At 34.3% G+C, this 26,921-nt stretch overlaps 1 long non-coding RNA gene across 1 annotated transcript; it reads left to right on the top strand.

The window, feature by feature from the left end:
• The first annotated feature begins 4,676 nt into the window (after positions 1 to 4,676).
• LOC123664075 lies at positions 4,677 to 25,042 on the top strand. Its single transcript, XR_006744764.1, has 3 exons — positions 4,677 to 4,833; positions 20,436 to 20,440; positions 25,031 to 25,042. It is a non-coding gene; the product is annotated as an uncharacterized LOC123664075 (long non-coding RNA).
• Positions 25,043 to 26,921: the final 1,879 nt, after the last annotated feature.

The raw sequence follows: 26,921 nt of genomic DNA, 5'->3' as shown, positions 1-26,921 counted from the left end.
AGTTTGAAAGGTGACTAGAGCTCTCGGGCAGGGGGGGGGGGGATTGGGGATAGGGTCGTGTTGAAAGTGCGTTGTCGACCCTTAAACCCCAACCCCCCTCAAAAGTTCTGATGTCCTTGCTAACCACAGGAACACAGCACTACTTGAAATTAGTATTATTTAGCTGTGAAATTCTTTAAGGTCGAGGTACTTCACCATTCGAGCTGTTCCAAATTTGGAGCAGAATATTTTATGCTGTGCCCTACCTCACTGATATTCAAGATATTTTGAGCTGCTCGACTTTTTGATTAATTTATGTTGTTATTAATCAATTAAGTTTGTAGCACGATAAAAATTTATAGTTATTTACGACGATTTATTACGATTTTTAGATCAATACATTTAGAGGTGACATTATTAGGCTTGGATTAATTTGCTCCTGGCCTCATTTTAAGGCAAGCTATGGAATAGACACCACGAGCGATAGAGGAAACGTGGCCGTCCTTTGTAGACTTGGAGACGTTCAATGGCAACAGATCTGAAGGCAATTGGGCTGACATGGTCTAAGGCTAAGTACTGATATCTCTCTTTCTCTTTAGATTATCGTAGTACACCGCTAGACATAGTACTTGACTTGAATGGATTAAATAGTAAAATTCCTCAGACGATGTTCATAATTTGTTATAAAGCGTCATGGCTTTCAGCTTACGAAATATTAAGGCTAAGGTCGAACACGTTTAGCTAATTACAAAACTTTCTTAAACACTTAATGCATCACTTTTTACCTTGTAGTCGAGTGAAAGACTCTTTAAGATATTAAAAAGTAGCCTTGCTGGATATAAAGTATTGTTTCCGTGAGCGCTCCCATCTCGTTAGCCGCCCGACTGATTTTCACTACTTAACAAAAGATTTTCACTACAAAATGAAAATCTGTGAAATTGCTAGATTAGTGTAAAGGGGATTTCATATTGATTTCATTAATGTTATAAGTATTTACATTTTTACTTATATTAGGACTTATTGTGACTCATTTTGATAGTATATGTCATAGTCCCTTATGAAAAAAAATTGATGGTTAAAAATATGACATACGCGCTAGCGGTCGCTGGTAAGACCTTCAGTCATGGCAAATATTTGGACAAACTGTACAGAAGTTTGTTACTGTATGTTCGTTTGTTTTTTTCTCGTGTGTTTTCTGATGCTTGACATAGGTTAGCGTTTGACTAGAGACTGTAGATTATGAAATGTTTATTATTCATTAATGACTGGAAGTTCCAGCATCGCATGGATTGTTTCGCACATATAGCGTAGAATGGAGAAAATATAAAAGAAATTAAGTTATTATCTATACACATGTAGGTGCTCTCAATGGCGTGTTTAGTTAACAATTATGAAGATCAATTGTAACGGTTTTGATCAACAACGAACGTGCTACATTTGACGTACGTTTCCCATTGCTGGTCGTAGGCTTCTTTCTCCTATATGGAACGGAGCTTAATCTACCACGCTGCTCCATTGCGGGTTGGCGGATATGTTCCCTACTATGAGTAATGATCGCTATCAGGTGTACATGATAATAAATGGGACCGACGGCTTAACATGCTCTCCGAAGCACGGTGGGGAGACCCACAAGGAGTGCAAAATTATGGATATTTGATTTTTTAACTGACTTCAACTTAACGTTACTCAATTCGACCGTATGTTCGGGGATAACTCCGTCGTTTATGAACCTATTTTGATAATTCTTTTTTTGTTGGAAAGTAAACATCCCTAGCTTAGTATCGTGATAAGGAAACCAGGATCTGATGATGGGATCCTAGAGAAATCGAGGGAAACTCTCGAAAATCCGCATAACTTTTTACTGGGTGTACCAATTTTAATGATTTTTAATTTAATCGAAAGTCGATGTTTATCATGTGGTCACATTTAAATATCATCGAGATCTGATTACAGCTTTTGGAGTAATCTTTGATAATGCCTATTTACTTGACATTTTTTTTGTCTACCTACGTTGTATAACTTGTCGATATAATTGAAGTCGGTTTTTCTTCGTTTGCCTGCAAACACAATATAATTAATAAAGTTCTAATCGAGAAAATTCGAAATTCGAAAATTATATTACAAATAATAAATATTGTCCATTCGAAATATTTCAATATAAGTATTCAAATAAGATGAAAGGAGGTAGCGTATTCTCGTCGGGTTTTCTTGGTGGAATCCGCATTCCGGACCAGTAACTTCGCTTAGACTTGACATAATGGACTTGTAAAATGGCGATTCAGAATCGGTACTAAAAGATTACTTGAATGAAGCATAATATAATTCGATTTCAGTTCAAATTGCTGACATAATATTCCTCTATCGTCTTATACCTTTTAAACCACTATTAATATAAATATTTTATTTTGTTACTGAATAGGAACAACAAAAAAAACGGACATTTATACGTAAGGCTCGAAATAATTTGCATGCTTTGCCATTGCTGTGAAAAGCCCGCATTTTTTTTCTATTTCTTTCTCACCATATGGTATAAAAGATATATCATCATAATCATAACAGCCTATACAGTCCACTGCTGGACATAGGCCAAAATGACTGAATGGGTCAAAAATAACGTGAACTCATGTGTTTTGCCCATAGTCACCACGCTGGGCAGGCGGGTTGGTGACCGCAGTACTGGCTTTGTCGCACCAAAGACGCTGCTGCCCGTCTTCGGCCTGTGTATTTCAAAGCCAGCAGTTGGATGGTTATCCCGCCATCGGTCGGCTTCTTAAGTTCCAAGATGGTTGTGGAACCTTGTTATCCCTTAGTCGCCTCTTACGACACCCACGGGAAGAGAGGGGGTGGCTAAATTCTTTAGTGCCGTAGCCACACAGCACATAAAACATAAAAGATAATCAACAAATTAACCATTCTCTGCTCTTATTTGGCGGATAATTTTCCTGCTATGAGTACCAATCGAGACCGACCATTTTACCTTGCAGAAGTCCGAGCGGCAATAAGCACTTAACATATTGAGTTGTTTGGTCATTTTCTCCTCGGTAATTTTTATATATTTTCTTTATTAAACTGATCGGAAACAATACTCTGAAACCTAAAAGCAAAAGTTCCATCACTAGGCAAAAGCCTCAAAAATATATTCGCTACACAAATTTTATTTAAAAATTAGTAAAAAAAAAAAAAATTTACCAAAATAAGTGACAAGGTAAACCAGCCCTAATGTCAAGACGTGATTATATAGGTCACGTTAGTAGCGCTACAAGTTGACGTAAGTTTTCACACAAAGTGAAGCTTAAATCTTGTCTTGAATGGGTCCAACACATTTTCGGATAGCGTCTCACTTTATTTAAAATATAAGACAGAGATTTTCAATTCATATTTAATGGATACTACAGGTAGGAAAATGTGCTTGTACTGTACGAAATATTTTGAATTCCTTATTAATAATGTATTAAAATTATTGTGGGTTTATTTTAGTAAGTAAGGCGGTATCAAATTTGATATAGCTTATGATGAATATTTTTATAATCCATACATGTCTGTCATTGGCTGGAGCGTATGTGTTTTGTTAAATGTGTATTTGCGGATATCTGGCACAGGAATTAATTCTTGATTTGAGGCATTCTTTATTTTGTTTATCTCACATATTTTAAATTATAATAAGTCATATACATTTTAGTATAATAACGAAAAAGACAAGACTGTTACAAAAAATCAATCATCCATATTTATAGCCAAACTAACACATGCACAGAGTGGATATAAAATGAAACATTGCTACTGAAAATTGTATTGGCACTGACAGACAGTTCGTATGGTATGAACCTCGGTAATTGACGCGAAGTCTTGACGTAAAATGACGGCTGTCGCTGCGTCACGACACATCGTCGCCAAGTGTAGTAGTAACGTAATAGTGAATATTAAATTTTTGTTTGATACGTAAAATAAAACAGCAGAAAAAATTGCTCTGCTAAATTGACTGATACTAAGATACTAAGAATAGTAGATTTATTATTTTAACCTGTATATAATTGAGGTAGGGCTCGGCAAGAAATATCTAGTACCTCGAACTTACAGACAATCACAGCTAAATAATGCAAGCAGTGTTGTGTTCCTGTGAGTTCCGGTGACCAGAGCTCCTGGGGGGATTGGGAGTAGGCTTGGCAACGCGTTGGCGATGCTCTGGTGTTGCAGGCATCTAAAACCTACGGTAATCGCTTACCATCAGGTGAACCTACGTAGCGTACGGGTTTGCTGACCTAGTTATATAAAAAAGACTAGTAATCTACTTTGAGCTGCGTTATTTTAAAATAACTATAGCTATGATAAGAAGGCTTAGTATCTAGTTTTAAAGAACTTTATGTCTCAAGAACATTACAGTTCACTTATGAGTATTGTACATATAGATACTTTATTAAATATGTAACAAACAGTTCAACCGTATTTGTTCAAATAGGTAATGACTCAAAAGAGGGAAAGGTAGCAATAAAGAATCATGTTTATTTATTTGTTTACTACGAGTATTATGAATCTTTAACAGAAGATGGTTTAGTTTGTTTTTTCGTTTGATTGAAGGTAGACAAGTTTACGGGAGCGCGAAAGGGCTTTTTTTAAAAAAATATTACATTAATTAAACTGTTATTAATTAATAAATTAAAAATTAATTAAAATTACAGTGGACACGTCCGAACAGAATTACATGCTCTGGATTAATCGTCGATTTAATTCTAATTAAACTTTCTAAAGACATATGATCCCAAAGCATGAGACAACGTGAGAAATCATTTGTTATTCCTATTCCGCTGATTAAGCATTTACTTCTATTGTTCTCATGCTTTGGTCCAACATAACTAGGTAGTTGATAAATTAACATGCAAATTTATGAGTAATTTTTTGTTGTGATTTTTTTTTGTTTATTTGTTATATTTATTCATTTATGTTTTATGTTTATTTATACATTATATTTCAAGTATATATTGTTTTAATTTTATAATCTGATTCTTTCATACTCGTAGACATACAGACATACGAGTAAGTAAAGCATCAGATGAATTTCAAGTGCTAACACTTCCAATAACGCTGTGGACGTATGATGCGCAAGATACATACACGTATTTTGTGATATAATTCATTAAAAAAAGGGTGTGTGTCAGCTCCGACGCACGACAGGAGTCTACTCCTTCAGATCAATTGTCTAAATAGGCACACTACTAGTCTAAGAACCTTACTTTACTAGTCTAATAAAAGATTAATACCATATTAGTTTGATGAAAAAAAAAAAAAATTGTGGGTTACATTATTTAAAAATAACTCACATATACCTTACATTTCTCAACATTTCATTATGATTTTATATTTAATCAAATTGGACGAGTTGTGTTAGATATATATAATGCACGTGAAGTAAAATTCTTGCAAAATAGATGGCGTTGTTTTACGAAAAAAAAAATAGTTTAAACACTAACGCCAACAGATGGCGCTGAATAAATTATAACGTTCATTTACTGAATTGCGGTGTCGAGATTCGCAGCTACTGAATTAAAGGTGCCGTGAATTTCAATATATCGTATTTGCTCAGGTGTGCCGAATTATATGATGCGTTCGATGAATGTTGTTTGCAGTTCGATTGTTTTGCATTATTGTTTGTGGAATTTGTAGGTTGTGAATTATATTTTTAACTATTATAATGTCTCATATTTTTAGCGGTATCGTTGGATACCCCTTTGAAAATATTGACTGAATTATATTTTGTTAATTTATACTTTTGATAAAACTGTAAAGACACATTTCTGCATTGAAAACATTCTAAAATATTATATAATTACATTCTATATCTACATATCGCTTCAGCCTGTAATATCCCGCTGCTGGGCCTCTTTCCCCATGCAGGAGAAGGACCAGAGCTTAATCCACCACGCTGCTCCAATGCGGGTTGGCGGATATATTCCCTACTGTGAGTTACGATCGCTACCAGGTGTACATGATAATAACCGGGACCGACGGCTTAACGTGCTCTCCGAGGCTCGGTGGGGAGACCCACAAGGACTGCACAAACACCCAGACCACGGCAAACACCTGTATGGCCAATACAAATGTTTGTCATGTGCGGGGATCGAACCCGCAACCGTCAGCGCAAGAGGTACAATCCATGGCTGTGACCGCTGCGCCAACGCGGGGTATGGAATATGTATATATCTATGTACATATAACCGAAACTAAATCTTAAACTTATTTTTTTTCCTTTAGCTTGGGTGCTTGTTCATTAGGAAAACGCGACAAAAATTTGAAATGTGCAAACGCGAATATGCTTGCGGGTATAGCTAGTTCCATGTTTATAACGTCAACATTTATACTGATATTATAAAATTATTATATGCTAGCTGCCTACGGTTTCATACGCGTTAATTATTAGTACGCTTAAACAAACATACTTTTCAGATTTATCATATTAGTGTAGATAAAATGAGCTAATATCAAGCATTGTCAGAAATAATTTAGGAAATCTATTATCTCTAATGGTTAGTTTTATTCATGTTCATATTTTATCTCGGAACCTAGTTACTAGATGTACGATTTTGAGGTAAACACAACACTAATTATGTCACATTTCTATTGTTCGTGAACAATAAAATCATCATACTCCTTCAAGTTTCTTTTTGCTCGCAATAAATGGTAGCCTACAATCCTTTCCCAAGATCTATTCCACTGTTGTACTAAATTTCATTCAAATTCGTCAAATGATTTAGGTATGGAAGCGTAACAGATGGACGAGCTACTTTCACAGCAATAATATTTGTATGGATACTGACTGCAATGGTAGCGGAGCCAAACATAAATGATGAAGGTATTAAGCAGCCATAATTAACACATTTATATAAATGAAACGTAGTCAAAAGAACAGTTTAAATTATAATTTATTCGTACATTGTTTTTAGAATACAATTTTCATATTTTCGATATATTAATTAAAACTTATTATAAACGTAAATGTTTTCAATAACACGACACGACAAAGGACGTCGCGAAACAATTAAAATAATCTCTTTAATATTATATACACGGTTTATATTACATATATAACGTTCAAACAACAACAGAGAATGCTCGTCCATGATATTTGTGTAAGTTATTAGGTTTTAGCGTTTATTGATATAATGTTTTATTTATTTATTTGTAACTAGATCGGCAAAGAAGCATCCGGCTCATCTGATAGTAAGCGATTACCGAAGCTTATATACGTCTGCAACACCAGAAGCATCGCAAGCACGTTGCCGATCCCATCCCCAATTCCCAAAGACATGGTTTTTTTTTATAGATAAAAATCAGAAAAACTATTTTAAAAATTATCTTAAAACCTTTATTTTAATTACAATGTTTTATAAAAATATATAATAACTATCGAATGATATAATAATAATAGCAAACTGCAATAACAATAATAGTCATAACGTAGACTATACATTAGACACTATAGCCAATACAAATGAATAAAATTGAAGTGTCTGTTTGTAATATTAAACCACTTTTTACTAAATGCATATGGAAGTATACAAGGTACATATACCAAAAAGACGTTTTTTAAATTTTTGTCGGTCTGTCTGTCTGTCTGTTTCGTCTAATATCTGTAACGGCTGGATCGATTTTGACGGACTTTCACTGGCAGATAGCTGATGTAGTAAGGAGTAAGTTAGGCAACTTTCATTTAGAAATTTATTTATTTTCTAACTCTGTGAATTGAACAATAACTTTTTGTTAAATTCCACGCGGACGAAGTCGCGGGCACAGCTAGTTGTTCAAGATTTTTCTTTATGTTCGAACAGTTAAAGTACTGTTAAATTTTTTATATTTTATAAACGACTTCCAAAAAAGGAGGAGGTTCTCAATTCGACTGTATTTTTTTTTATGCATGTTACATCAGAAGTTTTGATCGGGTAGACCGATTTCAACAAATCTTTTTTTAATCGAAAGGTGGTGTGTGTCACTTGGTCTCATTTAAATTTATTTTTGATCTAACAGCTACTTTTCGAGTTATATCTAATAATGCGTTTTTACTTGCCGCTTTTTTCGTCGACCTACGTTGTATTATACCGCATAACTTTCTACTGGATGTACCGATTTTGATAATTCTTTTTTTGTTTGAAAGAAGATATCCCTAGTTTGGTACCATGATAAGAAAACCAGGATCTGATGATGGAATCCCAGAGAAATCGAGGGAAACTCTCGAAAATCCGCAATAACTTTTTACTGGGTGTACCGATTTTGATAATTTTTAATTTAATCGAAAGCTGATGTTTATCATGTGGTCACATATAATTTTTATCGAGATCTGATAACTACTTTTTGAGTAATCTTTGATAAAGCGTAGTTGCTTGACTATTTTTTCGTCGATCTACGTTGTATTACTCGTCGATGTAATTGAAGTCGGTTTTTTTTTTCGTTTGCGAGCAAACACAATTATCATATTAATAAGAACCGGTATCGGAATTTGGCGATAGTAATAATATTAATAGCTGATATGACAATAAGGGAACAAATCTTTACTATTGATTATACAAATAATTATTAGTAATATAAACTCGCTTTTCTCCTATGACTCGTACTGCAGCAGAACAATTGGAGCGTGTAATCACTAGCGTTCGATCACTCGGTCCCCCGCTGGCGCCTGTTTGGGAAATCATCGTTAATTGACACATTCAACATTTTATTTTCAATAGAAATTCATATTTCATTCGGATTAGTTGAGAACTTGCTGGTTTTATGCAAATTGGCTTTTAGCATATCATGTTCGGGTAAATAATTATAAATATTTATTGTATATATATAAAATGTACGACGCGCTGGCGTAACGGCCATAGTTCTGTAGCTGTTATGTTGGCGACTGCGGGTTCGATCCCCGCCCATGACAAACATTTGTATTGGTCGTACAGATGTTTGACGTGGTCAGGGCTTCGGAGGGCACGTTTAGCCGTCGGTCCCGCTTGTTTTCATGTCCACCTGATAGCGATCGTTACTCATAGTAGGGAGCTCCACTTACTTTAGTTAGCTAGTAATTACACTTTCTCTCCTTCTGTTTTAATAAAACTGTAAGAATTAAATAAAATAACAACACAATCTTAAATCAAAACATAAATTTTGGCTTGCTATTCGTATTGGCATAGTAAATGCCGGACTCAAGTCTGGGAAGGACACATTCATTACATTCTCAGCACAGGGAAAAAAGGTGGAGATCGGGTGTGTCTCTTTAATATTTGCTAAAACTACATCCTTCTTTCATTTTGTATTTACGCTTCTGTATATATATTTTTATGATTCCTTAACTTTGCAATTTCTAGTTTAGCTGACATACAAGTGGGACTCCTCCGTGTCTTCTCCATTCTACGTGACATTGGCGAAATCATCTATGCTAATTTGGCACTGTTGGAAGCCATTAATCTGAATGAATAAATGTGACTAAACGCCAGCGTCACAGGCCGCCAACGTCAATTGTATCACACGATTTACTCCACATATGTTTTACATACTTCGGACCTTATATCGTTAATGAGTAAACTAAAACAAATCTTATCATGAAGATTGTTAAGTCGGTTATCGTTTGTATCGTTCACGCATTAACTGGAGAATTTCGAACGAAACATCTTTCAAGAAAAAACTTCTCTGTAAAGTAAAGAAAAGTGTGAAAGCAGGAAGTCGATTTAAAAGTTTGTTATAACCTTTACTTGGTAATTAACTGAGAAACAATTTGTAAGTCAGAATTATTTGAACAAATTAAGCAAAATTTTCAAACACTACAATTTTTATGTAATCGGATTTTAATAGCTGCACCAGCGATAGGTCATACCCCAATTCCTTAACTCTAAAAGTAATATTTGTTACATTTATCAAATCAAAAGCGACTAGCTTACTTTAATCAATCTTAAGTGACTCTCGAAAAAATATGTGGCAGTTTGGTCAAAATCATGGCATAGAGACGATTAACTGAGGCAGGGCACAACAAGAAACATCCCGCACAAAATCTGGAACAGCCTGAATGGGGAAATACTTCGACCTTACAGAAGATCACAGCTAAATAACACTATTTTCAAGCAGTGTTGTGTTCCTGTGGTGAGTAAGGTGACCAGAGCTCCTGGAGGAGATTGAGGTTAGGGTCGGCAACGCGTTTGCGATGCTTTTGGTGTTGCAAGCGTCTATAAGCTATGGTAATCCCTGACCGTCAGGTGAGCCGTACGCTTGTTTGCCGATCTAGTTGTGTAAAAATAAAGATTGTATAGTATAATGGGTTGACATGTGATCCTTGCCATTTAGCCACTTCTCCCAGGTAACCCAAATGCAAAACTTAATCAAAGTCAAAATCAAAATAGTTTTATTTAAATACAAAACAAGGGTACAAAAGCAGTTACGAATCATCATATTCGCTTCAGCCTGTAATATCCCACTACTGGGCATAGGCCTCTTTCCCCATGTAGGAGAAGGCTAATCCACCACGCTGCTCCAATGCAGGTTGGCGGATATATTCCCTACTATGAGTTACGATCGCTATTAGGTGTACATGATAACAACCGGGAGCGACGGGTTAACGTGCTCTCCGAGGCACGGTAGGGAGACCCACAAGGACTTCACAAACCCTCAGACCACAGCAAACACCTGTATGGCCAATGTCATGTGCGGAGAACGAACCCGCAACCGCCAGCGCAACAGGTACAATCCATGGTTGTGACCGCTGCGCGAACGCGGCATCATTTTACATATAAAAATTTAAAACCTATTATTATTTAAAAAGTGACTGGTATCAACACCAAGGTAGTATTGTTATATAAAAAGCTTATATACAAATGTATACATTCTAATAATTATACAAACAACACAAAAATATTGTTATTCCAATATCTATAAAAAGCTAATTAAAATTAAGATTTTATTCCGAGAATGTTTGTTTTTGTTTGCGAATATTAATCTATTTTATATCGAAAATGTTTTACTCAGAATTACTTGACCTAGATTTGAACCCAGGATTATATACTAAAAATAAATCCCTGGATTTCGGCCTAAATAACATTAATAAATCAAAAAATCAATCTCTATTAATTTCTTCAAACAAAGCCCAATCAACGCGTTACGTACTGTATAATATTAAAAACTAATTTATTATATATCAATCACGTATATACGAATACCGATAAGTAAAAATATACAATATAATTGTGTTTAAAGGAAAACGAAAAAAAACCGACTTCAATTACATCGAGAAGTAATATAACGTAGGTAGACGAATAAATAGTCAAGTAGATACGCATTATCAAAGATTACTCCAAAAGTTGTAATCAGGTCTCGATAAAATTTAAATATGACCACATGATTTTAATATTACAAACATATACTCCAATTTTATTTATTTGTATAGATAACCTTTTGTTACATGACACGATATAGTAGCAACGGTTAAGAAGTGTACAGTATAAGATAATTGTGATAAAGATTACACCAGTTGTTGTACACAAGTTGTAATTAGATCTCGATAAAATTTAAATGTGACCACATGATAAACATCGGGTTTCGATTAAATTAAAAATCACCAAAATCAGTACACCCAGTAAAAAGTTATGCGGATTTTCGAGGGTTTCCTTCGATTTCTCTGGGATCCCATCATCAAGTCCTGGTTTCCTTACCATGGTACCACACTTAGGATATCTCCTTTCCAAGAAAAAAGAATATCAAAATCGGTTCATAAACGACCAAGTTATCTACGAACACAAACACACACACACACGTACACACACACACATATATATATATATATATATATATATGTATATATATGGGGCCGAAGTGAGTAACCTTCTCCTTTCTTGAAGTCGGTTAAAAAAGAGATGTTTCCTTGAAAATAAATGTTGCTAAGCGCATAACTCGGGAATGGCTCGACCAATTCGGCTAAATTATTTTTTGTATGTTTCTTAAGGCCTACGGAAGGTTCTAATACTAAATTATTTTATTTTATTTTATTAGCTATTGAAAGAACGAAGTCTGTCTGGGCAGCTAGTAATTAATAATTATTCGGTTTTATTTCAACATTCTGACTGCGGCAATTGTAATTCGTATCTTTGAAAACAAAAACAAACGTAAACGCATCACATTCAACGGCCTACAATACGATGAGAAGTCTGGAGTGAAAGCTTCAAAACATATGCTGCCAAAGTACTAATACTCAGACAACAGCGATCATCTCTATGATCTAAAAATATCTGGCATAAGCTGGGATCGAAATAGCAAGCAGTACAGCATTAGCCAGTTGCTATGACTTTTCCCACCCTCAAAATCTTTCAAATGGGTAAAATAATTCAAAGTTTCTTTATTGAACTGTACGGGTGATAAACTCGTAGGTAGTTTACTATTTTTAGCTGCTTCGTAATTTGAAACAGTGTTTGAAATTTTGAAATAAAATGTCCTGAAAAATTCGGAAAATATCAATTAGAAATATTACGTTACTTTCAAAGCTTCTCTTCAATCATTCCAAGTATGCACATACTTGGAATGATTGAATCTTTTGCTTAACTCCTCATTAGTCTTATTATGGCGAAGCGTTGGTGCAGCTGCCACAGCACCGGTAGGTTACGCTGGAGGTCGCGGGTTCGATCCCGGCTCAGGGCAAACATTAGTATATATAAGTGTTACATACGTTCATAGCTTTTATGCTTTGTATATTGTGTATGTTCCCAGATCCTCGACACAGGAGTATATACATTCTTTAGTAGCTGCGTTATGTTTGAGGCTTTTAATTATTTGTTTATTAGTAAATTAATCCGTGAGAAGTCAGGTTGGATCGTTAGTTTTGGTACAAAATCGATCGCGGAATCTAATATATTATGAATATAATATTCTTGATTAAGTTATCGTGTAGCTGAGTTAGAACTTTAGTTCCAATACGTTACTCGCATATTGATCGACGGAGCAGGATTGGTAATTGAATGAAGAAAAATGTAATATAATATTATATATTGTGTGTATATATACTCGTATGTATATAAAACTAGCTGCGCTCTGCGGTTTCACGTTTTTAGCCTTTCTCGGTAAATGCGCTATCCAACACAAAAATAATTTTTCGATTCGAGCGAATAGTTCTTGAGATTAGTGCATTTATACAAACAAACTTTTCAGCTGTGTAATATTATAAGATATATCGTTGAAACGTAAAGTTCTTTTTTATTTTGGGTTCGATTCCCGCTAGAACGGTCGATTTTTGATATGATATAAAAAAAGATGTTTAGTATTTCGATAATGTGTGGGTAACACAAAAATAAATTAGTACGAATTCTTTATTACGTTCGTTATTACCAGCACAAAATTCGTTTAAACCAAAAAAATACGATTAGTTCACAAAACATGGCGGTATAAAGTTCGTCAAGTAAGCTAGCTATAACATATCCAAAGTATATGTAAAATTCTATAAAATAAATATGTACATACATACGAGTAGAAACTTTACAACTTTGTTATCTATGTCCAAAAATGGATCTAACTTTTACTGGTAATGGGACTTTTTATTTATTTTAGTTAAAATCAGTTCAGTGTCTGTTCAACATTTACAGCTAGTTAAATATAACTTATAACAACTACTATTTATATAGCTGGGTTTCTGCATTAACTATTGATACCAAAATACTGTTTAAAATAATAGAAAATCTTAACACTTAAATGTTCTGTTAAATATTTTAAAATTGTTTATTTATTTTTTACATTTTATCGGGAGGTAATTCGCTGTGTAATAAATTTTAACCCGTATCAATGTGCGGTCTTCGTGTACACAAAAATATGTTAACTTGTCGGGGTTTCGAAATAAAACCGACATTCTAATGTAGAAAAGCATTTTGTTTATTTTAACGTTGATTTAGGTATGTTACTGTATTATCATTTGCGAGTGTTAGGGTCTTTTTAAGAAAAAAAAAACGTTTTTATAAAAGGCCAAATCACGTGTTTTAAACATTTAAAAGAAAAAAACGGTATATAATGTTATATTAATTGTTTTTTTAAACGAAATTAGATTATAGCAATAGTTACAGTAATTGTGATTTATAGAAATACTAGCTGACCTGGCGAACTTCGTATCACCTTATTTTTTTCTGAAATATAATAATAACATAATATATCAAAATAAAATATAGCCTATCTTTTAAGTTGGATCGAACTGCACATGGTGTGCGAATTTTATTATAATCGGTTAAGTGGTTTAGGAGTCCATTGAGGACAAACATTGTGACACGAGATTTATATATATTAAGATTTTAGTACTCTGGATGTCTGTGTGTGCTTGTGTGTGCATGTGTGTATTAAATAAAAACAATTTTGTCCCTATGTAAACTTAATACGAAGCGACAAATTTTTAAATTATTTTTCATTTCGTTAGTTACTTTAAGTATTTATTTATTCGTACATATATTCTTTATCTATCTTATTGCTTTAGCTTTGAAACCAATATCATTTAAAGACATTTTAAAAAATTATCGTTTTTTAAATTAAAGAAACAAGGCCTCGTAGACCCCACATTGTACGGTACGTAAATTTCATTCACGTGGTTGACAAAGGGTTAAGGGTCTTATTTACAGTCAGATGGATTTACGCGTACTCGGTTTCGACCGCGATCGTCAAGTCTGTAAACGTTAATATTAACTGAAATCTTTTTTTTTTTATGAATCTTTGTATAATTCCGTAGGACTCATTCAAAGAAATAAAGAAGAAAAATAGAATTTTTTGAGGGACTGATTGTGCTATATTTTAGTGAAAAAAAAGTATAAAAATATCGGCAAAAGTGTATCGAGATACTATTCTTGAGAAGTTAGTAAAGCCTCTTAACAAGACCATGTACAATAACCAACAATGGTTCTTTCAGCCAGATCTTAGAAACAAACGCTCCAGACTTCATCTGAGCTAAAAGAACGAGAAGAAGAAGAATAAGAAGAAGGAGAAGGAGAAGGAGAAGAAGAAGGACAAGGAGAAGAAGGAGAATGAGAAGAAGAAGAAGGAGAAGAAGGAGAAGGAGAAGGAGAAGAAGAAGGAGGAGAAGGAGAAGGAGAAGGAGAAGGAGAAGAAGAAGAAGAAGGTTATAAATAGCGCTATCGTTATTTATAGCGCTATCGTTATTTATAGTGCTATCGTTATTTATAGCGCTATCGTAATTTTCACGGCCCAATGCTTGGCGGACCGTAGAAGCCACTCGGTGTATCTGTTCTATGGTCCCATGATGCGCGCGATATCCAAACTGGTGTTCTGGTATAATATTTTGCTCCACGCTATTGCCATACTATAGGCAGTGAAGAATTTTCCCATAGAAAGAGTGCATGCTTCTATTGATAACTGGCCTCACCGTTTAAAGGACTGTTTTGCAGCCAATGGAGACCACTTCGAATAAGCTGTATATATGTTTAATGTTTTATATTAATAGATTAAACTAACACATTGTAATAGTTATAAATATTACGTGCAATAGAAAAAAATGTTTTTCTTTGTAACAACATTATAGCAGGACTATATAATTAAACCCTTAACATTTTAGAATACTCGACGCGTCGATTTGTACCAATGTACGACTGGCAGGTGTTGTTGAATAAATAAACAATGAACTGATTCCGATCGCTTCCTGTTCTGTTTCCGATTCTGGCAATTTCGTTCTAAATTAAATAAACCGCAGCTATCAGTTCAAATTTTTTTATTTACGTTTATTTCAACTATGATAGAATTATTTGTGTGTATTTTTAGACGTGTTGACAATAAAAAACAACAAATGAGGACTGAAGCTGGATTAAATATCTTTCTGAACGATACAATACAAACATACTTTGACTAGCTTGGCGCAGTTTGTAGTGACCCTGCTCTGCTTCGCGGGTTGTAGATTTGATTCTCGCCGGATGTGTTATATTTGATTACTGAGATTTTTGTGTGGCTACGGTGTTAAAGAATATAGCTACCCCCTTTCTTCTTGTGAGTGTCGTAAGAGGCAACTTAGGGATAACACAGTTCCACAATCACCTTGGAATTAAAAAATAGGGATACTGCCGGTATTTCAGTGACGTTGCAGACGGACGACTCATCTTACTATCCTAGACAGTTCGGCTTTGTACCAGTTGTCATTTCAAATTAATTTTACTTTTTCTTTTAATTATTTATAATTTAACATATTTAATTAAAAGTCAATTTTCTTTTACTTATTACGAGTAACACTTATGAACATAATATATTTTTATCAGAAAAAAAAAAAAAAACGATTGTGCTTCAGATCACACGACACGGGCCAGTACAATAGGTCTGCACTTTGTTTTAGATATACGAAACGTAACTGGCCATGAGAGAAAGTGAGAAAGAAAATGTGTGCTCGCACCTCTCTCTCGCTCCGTTTGCCTCGCCTGATCACACTTTTCGTAACGCTCTTGTCACGCACTCATCAGCTTATTCCCCAAGTTAAGCGTGGGTAAAGAAATTTTATGTACTTCAAAAATAAACTTTTTATGTGTTTTCCTCGCGCGCGCCTACTTGTGTTATTTTTGAGGGTTAAGAAATAGATGTCTCCTTTGTAAAGCAATGAACTGAACTTGACATCTTTCTTACTATTAATAGGCACAAGTTATAACGTCTCTTAAATTGAATTTGACTCGATTCTATTAAGGTCTTTCATACAAAAATACCATTCAAATTTTCGACAATTTGCGGTTTTTTCAGTGGTTTTCCTAAAGATTTCCTTTCAAGAAAACGTGACAGCAACGACGATATAACAGAAAATCAGTCAAATCGATTGACAACCTTCTCAAGTGATGCTCTTCCAAAAAACGCGGTAAATCATTTTATTGTATAGATATAAATGGAAAATAAAATTAAAACATACTTTCCTGTATTAAACACCTAATATTTTAATATTTTAATATTAGGAGTTTAATTTGGTAGGCCTAAATATCGGTGATCGTGGATTCTATTCCCACTCGGGACGAATAATTGTGTTCGTGCAAATTCCGTATTTTGAGATATTGACAGTCAAAATCTCACATTAATATTATTTGTGCTATTTTATGAATACTTAACTTTTTATTTTTAAAGCATGTGAAAGCTGTATATCTTCCTAATAAACATACAAAAAAATAAAATGTTGCATTTCCCTTCGTAGCACCGTTAAAGAAAGTTAAAAGTGTGACCGTCCAGTTATTTTTTTGCCAGCTATCATCAGTTTCTGTATCCTAAATTCAGTGATAATTTTACATATAACACATTATTGTTCATTTAATATTAACGTGTGGTTTAGCAGCAGTTAAATTAACTTAATTACAATTAAATGAAATTCATGATATTTATATATTAATGTCAGGAACCTCCGCAGCTTCCATGGTGCTATAGATGCCTATTGACAGAGGCGATCGATTAGTGCCAGGTTAACCAACACTTTAAATGACGCCTGTGCCGTATGCTTTGTGGTGTATGCGTTGGGCCGAGTAGAACAGCACCATCCCCTTTCTTCCCGTGGGGGTCGTAACAGGTGACCGAGGGATAAACCTGGCCCAAAATCATCAAGATCCTGGAGAAGGAAAACTTCATTTGAAACCGGGATGGGGTCTCGGTCAAGCATTCGTGGCATAGCTTTAAAATGAGAAAGACTCCTGCAGCCGAACTGGCTCCACACGTATCGACTCGTCGTTCCTGTGGGCCTAACCAGTGAGGTCGAGAGGGTAGCGCAGAGCATAGGCAACTCTGTGTTTTCCTGAAGAGTGACGTAGGCGACACATTGTTTGCCCGACACTGTCTAAATCGTCTGCAATGGACGGACTATGAAATAAAGCCTAGCCTTCGTTATTTGAAGTTAGCCGTTCTTAGGTAACACATGTAACTAGGACTAACATCAAAACCAATTTAATCCGTACAATTTAGTAAAACATTAATTTGTCATAAGCGAAAATGAATCTGCGACTGCTCGTAAACGATTAATATTCGTCCTTGATAAAATTATGTTAACACTAAATAGATTGATTTTGAACTGTAACGAATTACTTCTATTGAAACCCCTAATTAGAGTACGATTATTTAGAGAACGTATAAAAATTTACTTACAGGTCCTTCATTCATTCAATTGCATGTCATTCATTCACACACTTCGTAATAATTCGTAATAACGAAACAGTTGGAATGAAATATTAATAATATTACGTGAAATAAAATTATATTTCATCATCAAATATCCTGCAAAGACCGACTAAAGCACCTTTTTTCTAGACTTTCTGGCTCATTATACCTCTGAAAGCGTACCTCGTATAAGTGATTCTAGATCTTTATAGGGCGTTAGAAAAAATATACTACTAGGCCCTTACGAGTCTAGAGCATATGCCTCGCTTGGCACACCGAGTCAAAAGAACATTACCGACGATTATAACCCGACCGAATTAAATTTATCCTGTAAAATCCTTATAGAGAACTTCAGCTGTCATTCCGTAAATAGCCGGATAATACTACGGTATGGAGGTAGAGCTCTGGTTTTATTTCAGTCGGTCCCGGTATGTCGACGGAAGTGGACGTGTTTTCCACTCGTATTCCGACGTCTACGAAACTTTTTACGAAGTGTTTTTGAATGAAAACGTGTGGATTTTTTTTCGTTGTTTACGAATTAATGTTTGTGTGTTTGACGGACGTTTGAATTTGGAGATACTTTTGTTAGGTAAGGTTTTATTTGAACTTATTTAATGCATATTTGGTACGGATATGTTTTATTACTAAGATCGTCGTGATAAAATATTAAAAAGGTTTTATATGGATATAAAATAATCTTTAACCTTCATAATTTTTAACATTACAAAGCGTGTGTGTTACTTCAGTATTTTTCAAGGAACTAATGCGATATGAAATATATGTTCCGTCGAAAATTAAAAAAATACATAATTTTTTTGTTATAAATAGAATAATTGGTTAATTAATAATTTACATCCATCAGTTAAAAAATTATTATTTTTGCGTTAAGTAAAAATGAAAGTTAAAAAATTAGCGTAGCCTTAAACACGTGTAAAACCACTTTTATTCCCTAGTTTACTTACAAAAGGGACAACCAGAATCCCATGACCGGTACATACACGCATTGTGTTGTATGATTAATGCTCCTCACCTAATAATTCTAATGCTATTGGCAAGGATAGCATACGTGATTAGCCGATTGTATTTCCGATTCAAAAAAAAAAAACACCTTATCACTGCTAAAAATTCCATAAAACCTCAGATTATAACATTTCAATAGTATTTAATAAGTTTAACTTAATTAACTTAGTTTAGTAATTTGCGATTATCAAAATCAAAAATAGCTTGATTCAAAGAGGCTTTAAAGCACCTTCGAATCGTCATTTTACAAATTAAATTATTAATTATGGTTAAAAGTGAAACCACCACCGGATTCGGAATGTAGATTCTACAAAGAAAAATCAGTCAGGAACTCCGCACATACTCTTTAAAAAAAAACTATATTTTTTGAGTGAATTAATTTGTTCAGCCCTAACACCCCATCACAGTTTTCTCCAGTAGAAGGGCTTAATCCACCACGCTGCTCCACTGCATTTTGTCAGATATATATATATATATATATATATATATATATATATATATATATATTTTAAATAAATAACTAAATAAATATCTTCTTTCTTCTTTCTTTCTTCTTTTCTTCTTTCTTTAAAACGAGTAACGACCGCTATTAGCTGTCAATGATAGCGACGAAGACTTAACGTGCTCTCGTAGCCACGGTGATGAGATCAACAAGGACAGACATTCAAACCGGAAAGGACATTTTTGTACAAATACAAACATCTATCCCGAGCGGGAATCAAACTTGGAAGCTGCCGGTGATTGAGGCGCCTTGACGCACCACGACACCAGAACGGCTGTTGATAAACGATAAAATTACTTAACTAGTTGTTCGTAAATTAATGTCTGACTTGATTGTTTCTACTGTAACATAATGAATTAAGTTTCTTCATACTAATAAAACAGAAATACAGGCGCGATGAGGAGTCCCATAAGGACAGATTCTAGATACAACGTTTCAGCCTGTAATATCTCACTGCTGGTCATTGGCCTCTTTCCCCATGTAGGAGAAGGACCAGAGCTTAATCCATCACGCTGCTCCAGTGCAGGTTGGCGGATATATTCCCTACTATGAGTAACGATAGCTATCAGGAGTACATGATAACAACCGGGACCGACGGCTTAACGTGCTCTCCGAAGCACGGTGGGGAAACCCAAAAGGACTGCACAAACACCCAGACCACGGCAAACACCTGTGTGGTTAATACAAATGTTTGTCATGTGCGAGGATCGAACCCGCAACCGCCAGCGTAACCGGCACAATCCATGACTGCGACCGTTGCGATTCTAGATAATTAGTTTTAAATTAGATAATGTTAGCTCTTTTTTATATCATTAAATTAATAATAATTAATTCTTAAGGACATAAGTTATTGTTACATGTAATCAAGGAGAGGACTGGCTTCTGCATCACAGCACTACTAGTGCAGGAGTCAAGGTAGTCGATTTTTTGTATCAATTATGATTGTGTCCAATAAAGATTATTATTATTATTATATCATTAGATACCTACTCAGACAGATCTGAGATACTAAAATGTCTTTAGCTCGCTTAGATAACATAAGCAGCTAGTTAAATGATAAAAATATGGTAAAACTATTATAATTCATTATATTCATATTATAACATCATGCAGCAGTCATTCATGTAGGATAGAATGAAAGTTTAATTTTTTAATTGACGACGCGATGGTACAGAGGTCACAGCATTGGCTGTTGCGCTGGCGGTCGCGGGTTCGATCCCCGCTCATGACAGTCATTGTATTGGCCATATAGATGTTTCTCGTGGTCTGGGCGTTTATGCTTGTGTATTGTGTGTGTTTCCGGACCGCCGACACGGGAGAAAATCCTATTGGGGACCGTTCGTCCGTGGTCGCCATTCGAGAGTCTTTATTCCCCATTTTGGCGATTATTTTTTAAAAATATGTGTATTTTTTGTACATAGAACGGGTTTGTTAGTTTAGAATTGAACGCAACTGTTAACGCAACAATCAATTGTTTGCACCACGAAGTCAGCCTACTTTAATTTAACTAGCTAAAGGTAAAAGATGATAAAAAATGCAGTAAATTCTTCATACTGGTTAGAAATCTCGCAACTCTGAGACATTTTTTACAATAATGGCAGCAAATGTACCGATTCTTGTTCTGTGTAAGACTTTTCAATACGTTACTATAAATAACAGAATTTTCTTCTATATTTTCTCTATCTGACAAATAACAATACCATATACACTGAAAATTTTCTGGATTAAAGAATTTAAGAAAGACCAGCTGATAACCAGTTCTTCATATGGATTGTTGTGAATATGGATAGTGTGAAGAGTAGAAGGGTGTAAATGACCTTGTTACGTTTTCACTAAACGTTTTCAAGGCGTAATATTAACAGCTATACACATTGACTGGAGTATTACCTCGAAGATCACAGCTAAATCTGCTTTCAAGAAGTGTTATGTTTCCGTGGTGAGTAAGGTGATCAGAGCTCCTGGGAGGTATTACGGGTAGGGTCAGCAACACGCTTGCAATGCTTGTAGTGTTGCAGCCTATTGACAAAAACAAAACACCAAAAAAAAAAAAATACTAGACACGAGGAAATTATCCGCCAGCAGCGCGCAACTTAAACCTTTAACATTATAGAACACTCGACGTGTCGGTTTGTACCAATGTACGACTGGCAGGTGTTGTTGAATGAATAAACAATGAACTGATTCCGATCACTTATATATCGCTTACCATCAGTGTGCCGTACGCTTGTTTGCCGACCCAGTAATACCTATACAAAAATTACACTTAGTTTTAGTCAGTCCTCCAGAATCTAAAATAGACAAAACCAGTCGACTAAGAGATTAAACTAATTTAATCACAAGAATTTCATACAATTCTTGCGATTAAATTAGTTTAATCACTACTTAAATTTTAATTTATTTTCGTGCAACTCGGCGTTAGAGAATTAATTTGTGAAAGTATAAACGATAGTTTACTTTTGATAATTGAATTGATAATGCTATTTAATAACATAATTATTTAGCTGTGATCGTCGGTAGATCGGTAGGCAGTCAAAAAAAAAATTGCAAACACTGCATTTACTTACTATTACGAGTAACGATCGCTATCAGGTGTACATGATAACAACCGGGACTGACGGCTTAACGTGCTCTCCGCACGGTGGGGAGACCCACAGTGGCTGCACAAACATCAAGGCCACGGCAAACACCTGTATGGCCAATACAAATGTTTGTCATGTGTGGTGATCGAACCCACAACCGCCAACGCAACAGGTACAATCCATGGCTGTAACCGTTGCGCCAACGCGGCTTCTTTATGAAATATAACGTTAGCAAAGCCAGAATGTTTGGTTCGAGACGTTTATTATATAACACTATAATATTTGTATATTATAATTATATGAAGTATAGCATGGTATACGTTATCCCTACCTATCCCAATAATATTTTAATTATGAATGTAAGTTTGTTTGTTACGCTTTCACGCGAAAACTTCTTAACCGATCATCATGAAGCTTTGTACACATATTCTTGAAGGTATTAGAAGTAGCATAGGATACTTTTTATTACAAAAAAATTCAATGCGAGCCTAGACGCGGGTAAAAGCTAGTATTATATGAAGTACATGTTCATTGCTCTGCCCTACTTTAATAAAAGATTGACACGATGACAATTTTTTATCAACATCGATCAGAAGATAAGCAGGTGAAACCAGAAAACGAATCTACCTTAATAAATAACTATTTTAATTTTGTTTTTTTTTCTCTCTTGCCAGTATTTTTCCTATCTTTCCCTGAGATCTATTTATTATTCCTCTCGGTGTTCGGGCGATTACAGATTCTTATATACAACGATTTTCATTCGACCCTTGCAAATTGAGGTCGGACTTGTAGATAACCGCTTTTACTGAACTATGTAATTTCTATTCCATGTAAAGATAATAATAATTAAATGATGACTACAATAAAAAGTTAAACTTCATTTTCAAACTATATATTATAAGCAGAAAAGAATCGAAAATAATTACGGACATGGTTTTCGAACGAGTGCACGGAAATGAATGTTTCTGTTCGTTAATCTCTGTATAAGGTTCGTAAAAAAGAAAATATAAGAATACAGGCACATATGGTCACCAAAAAAAAGTATACATTGCGCCGGTCAGCTTCAGTTTCACTTGAAGAGAACATTTTATTATTTAGTAAATAATTTATTGTCCTTTAGTAAATAGAAGAAGAAGAAGAAGAAATATACTTTATTGTGCATATTACAAGCTAACATAACATACATCTTTAAAAATAAAATTTGCAAAACAATATTATGCACAAAGGCGGTCTTATCGCTAGGTAAGCGATAAGACCGCCTTATATATAAATAATTTATTGTCCACAAAAAATGAGATCAGTACAACACATTGCCTAACACTAATGAGGTTTATTTTATACAAAATGTACAAGCGATTTCGTTCATGATTCAACATTTTAACATTTATCCTGTCTCCCTGGGTTTTGATTGATTTTACAGGTACAGGCTGAGTTGTAATAGTATAAGTGATATCATCATTACAGCCTATACAGTCCACTGCTGGACATAGGCCTCCACAAGTTTACGCCAAAAATAACGTGAACTCATGTGTTTAATAATGTGTTATAAGTGATATAACATTTGTATATTCCCTGCTGAAAATTCCAAATAAAATGATTTGTATGGGAAGTTATAGTAACGTTTTTTATTTGGAATTAATGTGCTTCAGACTTGATAATAGTCGAAATCGGACATTTAGTTGTCATTTTTAACCGACTTCAGAAAAAGAGGAGGCTCTCGATTCGACTATACTTTTTATAAAAGTTTTTGAACTTTCACCGTTCACGGAGCACTTTTTATTCCTCACCCGATCCATCGACGACGTTGTAGGTGCCATGGTGGAACCCGTATTAACACGGTGTTATGTATGTTACCTCATTAACTTTTACTGGTACATCCATCCGACTTCAATGATTCTTTTTAATCGAGAGACGGTGTTTCTCCTGTGGTTCAATTTACAATGAGATCAATGAATAACCTTTGAATTATACCTTCCTAATAATGCATATTTAATTGTTTATTTTTCGACAGCCTACGCCATATTTTTTTTCTACAACTATTTTGGCAAACGAGTCTACGACTGACGGTAAGCAATCACCGTAGCTTATAGACGCTTGCAACACCTGAAACAACGAGTGCGCGTTGCTAATTCTACCGCCAATCCCCCTCCCCTCCCCCCAGGAGCTCCGGTCACTTTATTTATCACAGGAACACAAGACTGCTTGAAATCAGTATTGTTTATTTGTTACTTGTCGATCTAAATTGGTCTTTCGTTCTATTTCGTTTGCAAGCAAACGTAATTTACAAAATTTAGCTAATTTTAGATAGTTCACAATATCTACAGCGAATGCCCACATGCAACTGTACTAACCGTCAACGTTAGAAGTGAACAAATGCTAATTAATCTTACAACTAATTAATAATGTAACAAAATTAATAGACAAACGATAGCGTAACGATAACACAAAGGACAACTAAGGCCATCTATGGTTTACTGTATTAAAACTCAAAATGTTGTTTAAATGGATAATGTGTTGAAAAAAAACTGATTTCAGTTACATCGCACAAGTAATCAACGTAGGTAGACGAAAAAATAGTCAAGTAAATACGCGTTATCAAGGATTACTCAAAAGGTTGTTATCAAATCTCGATGAAATTTAAATGTGACCACACAATAAACATCGGCTTTCGATTAAATTTAAAATTATCCATATCGGTACACCCAGTAAAAAGTAATGCGGTGTAATATAACGTAGGTTTCACCAATTGTGGATAATGCTATTTGACGGATGACTGTAACCGACAGTAAAAAGTTTTAGGTTAATACTTTTTTACTATCTAATTCTACTATATTTTTCAGATATTTCTATTTGCATCTTAAAGTTTTAGTTTATTAATTTAGAAGAATTGGGTCCTACTGGCCTATCCTACCTTCCGCTGTCTAAGTCTATTTGTATTGCCATCCGTCAAATAGCGTTATCCGCTGGTGAAACAGGAACCCAATACATTAAAATATCTGCAGTTTATGAAAGTATCGAGTGGAATATAATACACGGTCCACTGTATACACTTCCACCTAATTGTAAACCTTGTTTTTTGTTTTTAGTAGTTACTTGTGCAGTCTGTGTTTTTTTATTATTATTAATTTTTATTCTGTAACATGATAGAAAGATTTTAATTATTTGATTGAGTGCTTTATTTTATATTTTTAGAGATCAGTGGTAGAATAAGGTTTTTGAAAATAGCCCGTAAGAAAAAAAAGTATGTTTTTAGTTATGTATATATTATTTAGAAGTTATAAAACCTGATAAAAATAAGCAAATCGCCCCAAAACGGCTATTGTACGCAATCTACTGACGCTTGTCAATTACCAAGACGAGACAGCGTCTGTTGGTATACTCGTATAAATTAAAATATTTTATATTCATCTATTTATATTAAAATCTCGTTTCGCGATGTTTGTCCCGATTTATATCCACAATCCAAAAATACTGGACCGTTTTAAGAAATTTTGCATAGATATCTAATTTTGTCCGACGGAATATATAAGCTTCATTTTATTTCAATTTATGACCACGATCTCTTTATTGCAAATTCAGTCAACTTGTCTGTATATAAGGAACACCGATTGTGCAAAACAAACAGCACTTGTCAAATTTTATTGAAATCGATACGATATTTTATTAATATTCGTTGAAAGGTCTTAAACTCAATTAAAACATCGGAAAAATATAAAATATTCTTTTACGTTTTCTGTTACAATTTTATTCTTTACCTTTTTTTGGGAATCTTAATTATGAATGGATCAGATTTTTTTTTAATAATTATTGAATTATTAAAGAAAACGATGGCGAAAGATTTTTGAATGAAATAATTAATTGTTAATTAAATATTATCATTTGAGGATTAGATTATTATTTATTACTAGCTGTGTCCGCGTCGTCCGCGTGGAATTTCACAAAATAGTTTTTGTTCAGTTCGCAGTTATAAAATGAAAAAAATCTAAAATAAAGTAGCCTGAGTTACTCCTTATTACATCAGATATCTGCCTGTGAAAGTCTTTTCAAAATCAGTCCAGCTGTTTCAGAGATTAGCCTGAACGAGCAGAAAGACAGACAAAATTTTTAAAAAAATGTTATTTTGGTATATGTACCGTGTATACGTACATATGAATTTAGTAAGTTGTTATTTTAATATTATAAACAGACTCCAATTTTATTTATTTGTATAGACCCAGCGAACTTTGTATCGCCATATAGGTATTTGTTTTATTAGTTAAAAAAAAAAAAACGATAAAAAAATGGCATCGGATCTATTAGAAATGTTTAAATTAAAAAATATGAATGTGTTACCAATCTGTACTGAAAATCACTATCTTTGTATACTTATAACCGACTTAAAAAAAGAAGTAGGTTATCTATTCGACTGTTTGTTTTTTGTGTGTTACCTCACAACTTTTTAAAATTTGTACCGATTTTAATGATCATTGTTTTAGTCGAAAGCTTGTGAGTATTATGCGGCCCCATTTAAATTTAATTAGGATCTGACGAGTACCTTTTAAAGTTATTCCTAAAAATGCGTTTTAATATTCAATTGAGTATTTTACAGACTTCCTACGCCATATACGTCAAGTAATTGAAGTCGATTTTTCTGCGTTTGCGAGCAAACACATTTATTAAATATATTTTTGTGTACAACTAGGTCGGCATTCGAGCATACCTACTCACCTGATGTTAAGCAATCACCGTAGCCTATAGACACCTGCAACACCTTT

The sequence above is a fragment of the Melitaea cinxia genome, chromosome 21 (genome assembly GCF_905220565.1).
Source record: "Melitaea cinxia chromosome 21, ilMelCinx1.1, whole genome shotgun sequence".
Taxonomy (NCBI): domain Eukaryota; kingdom Metazoa; phylum Arthropoda; class Insecta; order Lepidoptera; family Nymphalidae; genus Melitaea; species Melitaea cinxia.
The sequence above is the reverse complement of the archived record's forward strand: the minus strand, read 5'-3'. Positions and strand labels throughout refer to the sequence as shown.